This window comes from Sminthopsis crassicaudata, chromosome 3 (assembly GCF_048593235.1).
Source record: "Sminthopsis crassicaudata isolate SCR6 chromosome 3, ASM4859323v1, whole genome shotgun sequence".
NCBI classification, from domain to species: Eukaryota; Metazoa; Chordata; class Mammalia; order Dasyuromorphia; family Dasyuridae; genus Sminthopsis; species Sminthopsis crassicaudata.
In genome coordinates, this window is record NC_133619.1 from 582,287,024 (window position 1) to 582,298,378 (window position 11,355).

Consider the following 11,355-nt stretch of genomic DNA (forward strand, 5'->3'; position numbering starts at 1 on the left):
CGTTTGTCTCAGTTTCTTCATCTATAAAATGTGCTACAGAAGGAGATGGCAAACCATTCCAGTATTTTGACCAAGAAAACCTCAAATGAACTCACAAAGGGTCAGGCACAACTGAAAAAGAACAACTCATGAGATAAGTGCTTCTAGGAGCATCTAGATGGCACAGTGGATAGAGCACCAGCCCTGAAATCAAGAGGACAGGAGATCAAATTTGATCTCAGACACTTAATACTTCCTGGCTGTATGACCCTGAGCAAGTCACTTAAATCCAGTTGCCTCAGGAAAAGAAAAAGAAAAAGATAAGCATCTTTAATCTAGAGACTTTTGGGGAAGATTTATTCTATAGGCAAGGAGAAGCATATTTAATACTGGCAGTGAGGGATGGCATTCTTACCTCTCAAAATAGAACTTCTTAAAGTGTAGGTCGCTTTCCTACATGGAGTTTCAAAATTGGATGTGGGGTCACAAAAAATTGACAACAGTAAAAGGTTTCAAATATTCTGCCAAAATTTAATTCTTTATGTAAAAATAAACAAGTCTATTTATCTCATTAGTATGCAGATCTATAATGTGGAGAGAGAGAAAAACAGACAGACAGCCAGAGGCAGAGAGACAGAAAGAGGCTCATCTTGTAAGATCCAATATTTGACTCAGTTTTCTCAATTGAAAAATCAACTTGAAGAAAATCCCAAATGGGATCACAAAGAATCAGACATAATTGAACAACAATAAAGATTTGTAATTTTATCATATATATGCATATATATATGTATATATATATATATATATATATATACATACATACACACACACATACACACGCGTAATATATGACCCACACTTTGAAGTCTAATCTTTATCATTAACATTTTCTCCATCACTTCCTTAAGACTCTTTTGCTGTTCAGTTGTTCACTCATGTCTGACTCTTAGTGACTGAATGGATTACAGCACATTAAATGAGGTACTTCTCTCTTTCACTATTTCTTGAAGTCTGTCCAGGTTCATGTTTATTGTTTCTGTGATATTGTCTCTCCATCTCATGCACTGCTGCCCCCATTTTCTTTTATCTTTAATCTTTCTCAGCATCAGGGTCTTTTTCAATGACTCCTGCCTCCTCATTATGTGACTAAACTATTTAAACTTCAGCTTCAGTATTTGATCTCTAACAAAGAAATTGAGAATACACTCAATTAAGCCATGATTTGTAGATTTTACTGAATTCTAAGATATAACTGCTGCAAGTTTGACAGTAAGTTCTCATGAGTCTGTCCAAGCTGATTCTAGATACTTCTATGTATAACAATGAAGAAGTTGAATACCTATATGAGGAAATCACATATCTAAGTTTTGTCTTTTGTAAAATGTGGATGCTAATATTATATAGAGATATCTAAAGAGGTAGTTAATATAAATGCAAGGCATTTCCCTAAACAATTCTCAGGCTTTTTGTTTTTCATTTTCCCTCTTTTCTTCTTCAATGGACTTATAATTTATGTTAATATTTATGTTGTAATTACTAAATACTTTAAAATTATGTCACTTGAGTCTTCTGAACTCTTTATGTTCCAGTTACATCTCACTTCTCCAAGTGAAACTGGGTATAGGTAAAAGGACAAACACTTATTATATAATATGAGATACAAACCATGGGTTGTGGATGCTTTTGGGTAACTGAATTTCTAAGATTACCTTCCCACTTTGGAAGGACATTGGAGTTTTAATATACCCACAGGGACGATGATAACTTGTTGTTAGAAAACTGATGGTTAATTCTCAAACGGTATTTTAAAATTCATCTTCTTATAAGTAGAGATAGTGTGGAACAGTAAATAAGATCCTGAATTTGGAGTCAGAAAGATCTGGGTTCAGAATCCCATCTATGTGACTTTAACTTTTGGGGTTTTCTTGGCAAAAATACAGGAGTGGTTTGTCAGTTCCTTCTCCAGATAATTTGCTCATTTTACAGATGAAGAATAGGGACAAAAAGAATTAAATTACTTGCCCAGAATCCCACAGCTAAATATCTGAAGTTGAATTTGAACTTAGGAAGATGAGTTCATTTATCTAATTATCTCTTCTAGCACCTATCAATTGGCTTTTTCCACAGTAAAGTTGTTTAAATAATTAAATTCATGTCAGTTTAATTTGTTCTGAATTATTGTATCAACCAAATTATTATTAATCCCTCTCACAATCCTTCCTTAAAAAAAAAAGGCCAGACATAGAGTTTTTGTTTTAACCTCTATAGTTACATCATGTGAAGATTATCATTAACTAAAAGTGATTAAATGAATCTGATAAACTGAATACAATCTGATTACATTGAAGATAGCATTTGACATCAAGGAACACTAATGTTTTTATTTGTTTTCCTGTTTATAATTCGAGTCTGAACAATTTTTTTTCTTTGTTTGTTAGACTTCTTATACTTCCTTATACTAAAGGGTCTAGATTATATGTCTAAGACTGTGCCCTTGCCCTAATAAAAGAGTACACATAGCTTTAGAGTTTGGCCAGTGATAGAATCTCCCTCTCTACCTTTTAACATGCTCCCTTTAAATATGAGCAAAACTAATCACAGCAAAATCCTACGTGAAAAATTCTAATTCTCTAAATGTATACATCAAACAATGTAGGAGGCAGAAGTGGTAATCAGTGCACTTACCTGAATGAAAGTCACCAGGTAGACTCATGAAGCTGAAGGGCAGACACAGGAGCAAAAACATCAAACCCTGAGTTTGAATTTATAAGCTTATCATAGACATTGCCTTTCTCTTATTCCTTCTTCTCTAGGACACAGAGGTCCCCATAGAATACCAATTGGACTATTTCTTCTCTAAAAATAAAGACAAGAATTCACAATTAATTCTCTGAGGTTAGAGGTAGGTACCAAAGGGAATTTGCTTATGGAAATTTTGTGTTTAGTTTCAAGACCAGTGTTTCTAATAAAGGCCTCATTTTAAAAAAAATTATAAAGAATTGACTCAAATTTACAAGAATGCAAGTCATTCCTCAATTGATAAATGGTCAAAGGATATAAACAGACAATTTTCAGACAAAGAAATTAAAGCCATTTCTTTTCTTTTTTTTTGTTTTTTTTCTTTTTCTTTTTCTGAGGCTGGGGGTAAGTGACTTGCCCAGGGTCACACAGCTAGGAAGTATTAAGTGTCTGAGACCAAATTTGAACTCGGGTACTCCTAAATTCAAGGCTGGTGCTCTATCCACTGCACCACCTAGTTGCCCCCAAATTAAAGCCACTTTTAATCATATGAAAAAAATGTTTCAAATCACTATTAATGAGAGAAATGCAAATTAAGACGCCACTTCACACATCTCAGATTGGCTAAGATGACAGGAAAAAATGTGGGAAAACTGTGATACTAATGCATTGTTGGTGGAGTTTTTAAATGATACAATCTTTCTGGAGAGCAATTTAGAATTATGTTCAAAGTGTTATCAAACTTTGCATATCCTTTGCTCCAGTAGTATCTCTATTGGGTCTATATTCCAAAAAAATCATAAAAGAGGGTGAAGGACCTGTAAGTGAAAAAACGTTTGTAGCACTCCTTGTAGTGGCAAGGAACTGGAAACTGAATGGATTCCCATCAATTGAGGAATGGCTGAATAAGTTATGGGATATGAATGTATTAGAATATTATTTTTCTATAAGAAATGATGAACAGGATATTTTCAGAAAATCCTGGAAAGTCTTACATGTACTGATGCTGAATGAAATGAGCAGAATTAAGAGAAGGCTGTACATAGTAACAAGAGTATGGGATGATCAGCTGTGATGGACTTGACTTTTTTTCAGGAATGAGGTGATTCAAGGCAATTCTAACAGACTTGTGATGAAAAGTGCCATTCATATCAAGAGAGAAAACTACGGATGGATACTGAATGTAAAACATGTTATTTTCACCTTTGTTGTTGTTATTGTTTGTTTGCTTGTGTGTTTTTTCCTTTCTTATGTTATTTTTTTTCCTTTTGATCTGATTGTTTTTCTTGTGGAGCTTGATGAATATGGAAATATGCTGAGAAGAAACGTTTATGTTTAACCTATATCAGATTGTTTGCTGTCTTAGGAAGGGGGAAAGAGTGAGAAGAGGGAGAGAACACAAAGGTTTTACAAAGGTGAATGATATAAATTATTTTTGCATATATCTGGAAAACTAAAATGCTATTAAAATTAAAAAAAAATACAAAAAAATGTTCAACAAAGTAGATAACTTAGGACGGAATCTTTGAGGAAGTAATTTTTGTGTTCTTTTATAAGATTCATAAATCTTGGACCATATAATTGAGTTATTGAATACTAGCCAAAATTTCTGTGACAATCTGGTTACTCCTTCATGATAGTGTATGAACTGAGAATGCTATGGGATCAGTAGTAGTTTTTTTTTTTTTTTTTTTTTTTTAAAGGTTAGTTTGCAAAGAGTACATGTGGTTTAGAACATCTACAAATTTACTCAATGTTATTCATTTTCCCTTTTTATTCCTCACTCTAGAACCCCTTTTTCACCCACTCTAGAGCAAAGGCTCAGTGAACAAAATGTATGACTGGATGGATCCTCATGGGCTTAGGGAACAGTCATGGAATGAATTGTCTTCTGGTTTATCTGCTTTTCTATCCTTCTGTTCCTGAAAATGATGTGGAAGTTCTTCCTATACAATAGAATCTAGTCCAGGTAGTATAATGGAATTGTCATTAGTGGAACATGTCCTATTTATCTTTGAATGTCTATAGAACCAAAGCCAAGTGTATCATTTTGCATGTTTTCCCATCCTTATTTCAGAACATTCATTCTCATTTTTATGATACTTATGATACTTCCCTAAACCTATGAGGATCCATCCAGTCATACATTTTGTTCACTGAGCCTTTACTCTAGAGTGGGTGAAAAAGGGGGTCTAGAGTGAGGAATAAAGAGGGAAAATGAATAACATTGAGTAATCATCTCTCTCTTCTATATGTTTCTTCTTGTTTTTCTTTAGAGCATGCAAAAAGATTCCAGATCTGAATGTACAAAAGTGTATAGAGTTAAACTTTCTCTCTTTCTGTCTCTGTGTCTCTCTGCCTGTCTGTCTGTCTCCTCCTCACTCTCTTGGTCTGCACTGTCTTAGTTGCCCCTACCTTTATAGTTGTCTTTTCCTTTCTTCCCCCTTTTTCTCTCTGCCTCTTTCTGTCTCTCAAAATGATTTTTGTTTTTATTTTTCCTGTGACTCTAGGGAGAGGGTTAGCCCAATATAGAAAAATACCTATGCAAAGACTTAAGAATATACTAGGACATATCCATCAATTTCCATGGCAGGATCCAAAATACACTAAGCAGGTGACCTTAATAGTAGGCTGAAAGCCACCTGAGAGATCAGGGCACGACTCCAAAGTATGTATGATAAACTAATGGAAGGGTGGAAAGTATTATACATCCCCACCCACTCAAGTCAATCTAGGGATTTCTGTCTAGTATAAACTTATCTTGCCTTTACTGTTTATAGCTCGACTTCTCTCTCCCCCAAGAAGGTCCTGACCTTTCCTTTTTTTGTGGGGCCTGATAGATAATTAAATGGTTAGTCCTCCAAGGAATTATAATCAACCTTGAGAATTCACAAAAAGAATTGCTGAAGCATTCTGGGGAAGACTGTCACATCCCTTCCTTAAATAATCATGGAGCAGGGCTGGGTAGAGGGGAAATAAAGATAGGGGTACAAGATTAGAAAAATTTTGGAGAATTCAGAGGCTTAAAATACCTAGCCTTAGGGTTTGGGGTGGGAGTGAGGAAAGGAAGAAACAATGAATGGAAATTATTAAAGAGATTACTATCTAGTAGCTAATCTTATTATTTTGGCTTGCCCATTACCTTCTTTTTCGGAAGCTAGCCTCATCCATTCACCCAGAACCTGCATTTTATAAATTCTCCAGGAGTGCAGAAAAGTTCCATAGTTTAGAGTAGGACTGGAGTTTCAATCATGTTGTCTTCTCTTCTCATCGTTGCCTTTTTCCTGCCCTGCTGTTTGTCCTTTCCAGTAGTCCCCAAAAATGTTGTTGATGATTTGAAATTCTTTAAGCTAAGTACCACATATCTTTCTTTCATTTGCAGTGGTCACAGGAAGCATGGCCAAATTTCCTTTCTATTCAACTCAGGTTTAATTCAATATTTTATTTATTCATTTACCTCCTCTGCAAAATGAGGGTTTAGACTCTACTTATAAATGTATTGTGCTTGTCAATTGAATTAGATCCGAGTCATGGGCACATGACTCCTCAGAAAATCTTCATATAGAATATTCCTGGAATATTCTGATGCCTCTAGCTCAGGTTTCATTTTTTTTTCCTGTTTCCTTTTTCCTAGAATTACTTCCATCAATTCTTATTCACCAAAGAAGAATCTCAGGACTATTCTCTGGAGTCTCAATTGCGCTTCTTGCAGCATTTCTTCAAATTAGAAGAAACCGGCTGGTTGGATGAGCCCATAAGGGCCTTCATCCAGGGGCCTAGATGTGGGGTCCGAGATATTGCTGATTACTCTTTTTTTCCTGGGATACCCAGAATTGAAAAAAAAACCCATAACATACAGGTACCTGTTCTTAGACCATAGAATGAAAATGTCTGGGAGATTTGAAGGGAAGGAGAGGAAAGGGGTGTGGAAGAGTGGGAGAAGGGGAGATAAACATAGATTGGAGGGAACATTGTATTGTCAAGACTGCACACTAATTCTAATTCTCATTATTAAACTAATTCACAAGAGAATCCACAAATCTCCAGGGTCACTTTATTCTTGAATTATAGCTTCTATACCCTTCTTAACTAGAAAAAAATTTGTAGACTAATTTCTGGTTCCCAGTCTTAATATGAATTCAGGTACCTGATTCTAAAATTCAATATTCCTTCCAGGGGGTTATAATAGCTGACACTGAATGGTGAAGCAAATGTCACTTCCATCTCCCTTATTACTCTCCCTTAGAATCACTAACTATCCAAAGGACATGAAGAGTAGGAGAGTTGAAATAATCATGGAGAAGGCAATGAAAGTCTGGAGCAGTGTGACCTCCTTTAAATTCCAAAGAGTACATAAAAAAGATTGTGACATTGAACTTTCTTTCTTCTCTGGAGGTAAGAAAGCAAATGGAAAATTGAGGATTCCCTCAATCATTGAAGATCTCTCCTTATCCAATTAGCCAATTAAATTAGCTTGCTCAGGATCTGAAATCATGTTACAGTAGCAAATTCCTTTCTGAACTGCTGTTTATCCTTCCTCTCATTTGGTACTGACAAACTTTGAAGCTATCATCACCATTAGAAAACTGAGGTAGATGGTACTGAATTCATATTTAAAATGAGGAATTCCTGACTCCAGGTTCAGTTCTACCAACTACTTTTCTGAATATAAGCAAAGTATCCCCCCAAAGTGACTCAACTTAAGTCAATGTAACATGGGATGGGTGACTTGCAGAGTTTATTTTCCAAATAACATGTCCATGTCTTTTTGTTTTCCCCATCTGATTTCTCAATTCTTATCCAAACAACATAGTTTAAATTGCTTAGCACACAGTCCCTGTCACATTTTACAAAGAAAAAAACAAATCTCCCCTTGCTGCAGAGCATGGTGACTTCTACCCCTTCGATGGAAAAGGAAACATTTTGGCTCATGCTTTTCCTCCACAACTTTACTACCCCGGAGCTGTCCACTTTGACAATGATGAAGATTGGTCACATTCTGAGAAAGGTAAGTCTTGATACCTTATTTACGGGGGTTGTTTTATTTATCCCAGCCTTCACCTACTCCATGTACTAGTGCAAGAGACACTGGGAAGCAAAGATTTTAGATTCCAGTGGGTCCTAGCTACCATTTTAATCTTCCATGTTTCTTCTTTCATTTTGTCTCTTTCTAAATCAGGGATCAATCTCTTCTTGGTAGCTGTTCATGAGATAGGCCATGCTCTGGGTCTAGGACATTCTCAGGATCCAAACTCCATCATGTTCCCCCACTATAAATACCAGGACCCAGAACATTTCAGACTCGGTGATGATGATATAAAAGGAATCCAGATCCTTTATTCAAGGTTAGTACCTTAGGAATAAGTGGTTGATTATAATAAATCCTCAGTGTCCTCATGTTTTGTTGAGAGAAATCCTTCTTGGCTCCTCCACTACCACCTTGATAGTTATAATTTTTCAGCCTAGAGATAGAAAAGGAAATTATTTTTAAGAAATCACCTATGTGTTAAGCAATTTTTAACCCTCACAACAAATCAAGGGGTAGGTGCTCTTGAGGTAGGCAGACCTCAGTTAAGTGGCTTGCACACTTAACTGGATTTAATCTTGAAGCCATAGTATAATAAGGCCCAGTGCTTGATCTACTGTGGATCTTAGCTATCCCTTGATGAAGGATGAGAGTGTGCTTCTCTTTTGATATAAATATCATGCATATTCTACATGGGATAACCCATTATATTACTAACACTAAAAAGCTTAGACATTGGGCAGCTAAAACATATGGTTCAGATTATTACATTGAGGAAGACATGTAAGGAAGAAGGGGGAAATTAAATAGGGAATGACTTACTAGCCCCTGTCCCAGTTTTCATTTTCTTAACTTTTTTCTTTATCCTTAGCCAAAGACCAGTAAGACATGGTGCAGATGAATCCTTTTCCAAAGAAAGCAAATTTCCTTGACTCAGGAAGCAAACCTATGGAGAATTCCTATGTTCCCTGTGAGGTTTGCAGGGAGCAAGGGGGAAAGGATAGGCTTTCAAACACAATGAGTATTTTAAACCTGAAACTAAATGTCCATTTTTCTCACTGCCTTTTATTTAAATAAATTGTAAAAACTTATGTAAAGCTTAATTTATGTAAATCAATAAAAGTTTCTTGTTTTGTGGGATAATTTTCTTGGTTTTCTTGGTAAAAACGTCATAGTGGTTTGCCAATTCAAGTGAGATCTCAAGAATGTCTTGTGATGTCTATACATACTCACTGTTGCCCTCCTTGTCCTCTTGGTCTTGTCCAGTGGGTAGAACTCAAATCTGGAGTCAAACAACCGAGTTAAAAAAATCTGGCCTTACACACTTAACTATTTAACTTTCTGCTAGTCAGGATAATACTACCTCCTAGTGCTTGTCTGGTAGAAAAGTGCTTTACAAATGGAATTGTCTACTCTAACAAGGATTGTGTGCTAATTCCATTGCTCAGAAGCCTACATCCTGGTGCTATCAGTTATGCTTATAACTCCAGGAATGAACACCATTTCCAGAAAGTCTGGCTAATCATTAATTCTTGTCTTGGTCCCAGCTTTATGTAATTGCCATGATTACAGAGCACACATTAATAAAATAGCATCATAGGTTTTAGAGTTGGAAGAGGTCATTTAGACCAATCTCTTTTCATTTTACAATTATGGAAACACATGCTCTGCAGAAAGATGGGGGAAGAAATGAGGGAGGGCAAGTGAGACAGGGAGAGGAATCTTGGTTCACAAAGGCTGTGCCAGTGAAATACAAACTGAGGTTGTTCTTTCCAAGCTAAAAAGAAGTGGAAAACAGGCTAAATTATCAATGACTGACCACAAAGTGATTAATTTTTCAACTAAACTAAAACACTTAGTGGAGATTATTTAACTTTTTATCAATTATATTGGCTAGTATTACAGAAAAACAAAATAATTGTTAATCAAATCATGTTGTATAATGTCTATTATTTCTCTTGACAAAACAGAAAACTTGCCATAAATTTTATGCAGAAGCTGACTGGCTTTTTGGGTGCTGCCAGGGACATTTGAATTCTTCCTAGGCAGTTCCTGGACAGAACCTGCTGAAAGCTGGAGTGCCAGGATATCACTCAGGGAATGCTGATCCTTGATGGAGCTTCCCCACTCCATCCCCATTCCCCCAAGCTGAGTTGGGGATATTTGGGCAAGGCTATGTGGAGTTCCCATGGTTTTGCTTCCCCTATTTCTGCAGGTGAAGCAGAATTTGAATTTTCCTACAGTTCTGAGATGAAAAGAGTCATCAAACAAGAGTTGTCTATATTGATCTTGCTAACAATCCCCACAACTGAGATGTTCTCAGGAATTTTTTTTTTTTTTTGCAATTTTAATCTAGATCACAGAAAAAAACATGGCAAACATTCTACACAGAGATGAACACACACACATAGTGACATAAAATAGGACTATCCCGTCTTTGCCAAAAGCTATCCTTTAGCACTTCCTTCTTCTGGCATCTCAGAGGCAGTGAAAGAATAGCAAAGGTTCTCTAGGAACTTTACCTAAAATTGCAAGAATTTCACAATCTGGGCGTCCTAAAATATTGGAATACTGGAAAAAAGTACTGGAGTGTTTTGTCATTTCCTTATCCAGCTCATTTTATAGTTGGGTAAACTGGATTAAATGACTTAACCAAGGTACTTATAAGTACCTGATTCTGGATTTCAAACTTCTTGAGCCTTCCTAACTCATGCTAGGCATCCAACTCTGATCTAAATTCCTCAATCTCTTATGAAATGAAAACTTCATCAATCTAACTTTAATTTGAGGTGGGATCTAAATTCCAAGAAATGAAAGGGATGAAGACAAAAATTATAGACAATTTAGTAGTTATAATTAGGTAAATAAATGGAAAGTCATTCCATTCACATAATGGAGAGAAGAGTCCTTTAGTTTATAAAGGAGATGTCCCTTCTTTTTTACCTTGACCTGGTCATTAGTTTAGTATTGCATGAAAACATCTTCCCAAGTAGGCATTGTTCATTTGATGAATATTTCAAAGATTTAAGTTGAATTGTATTTTCCTTTATGAATTTCTTTATTCATCTCTCACACACTTTTATTAAAATATGTAAGTTTTAAATTATTCAGACCACCAATAGTTGTACTAGTAATAAGAGAAGACTGTTGATCTAAGTCTATCTAAGTAGTATCTAAGTAGAAATTCATATTAATAATTTGGCTAAAATCACAATAAAGATATTTTTGTTTTTCTCACAAGGTGTGTGTGTATTTTAGGGGGGAAAGGAAAGAGGAAAAAAAAGGATGGGGGGTTGGAAAGACATGAGAAAAATAAATGAAAACATGAGAAGGGAATAAAAAGACACTTTATAGTAGGCCAGTTAACAATAACAAAAATGTTACTCATTGATTAAAATGAAAATTATAAATTCCTCACCACAAAATATTCTGCTATTTTAGCAGAAAGTCCTGCTGAAAAATGAAAAGGAATTTTCTACCTTTATCAGTATTCTACAAATAATACTACACTAAGCAGATTAAGCCTCTTCAATGAAAAGCAGTCAATAACAAAGTCTAACTAATCCAAGATGGGGTTGACCTTGAGGGAAATAGAGAAAGAAAAATGT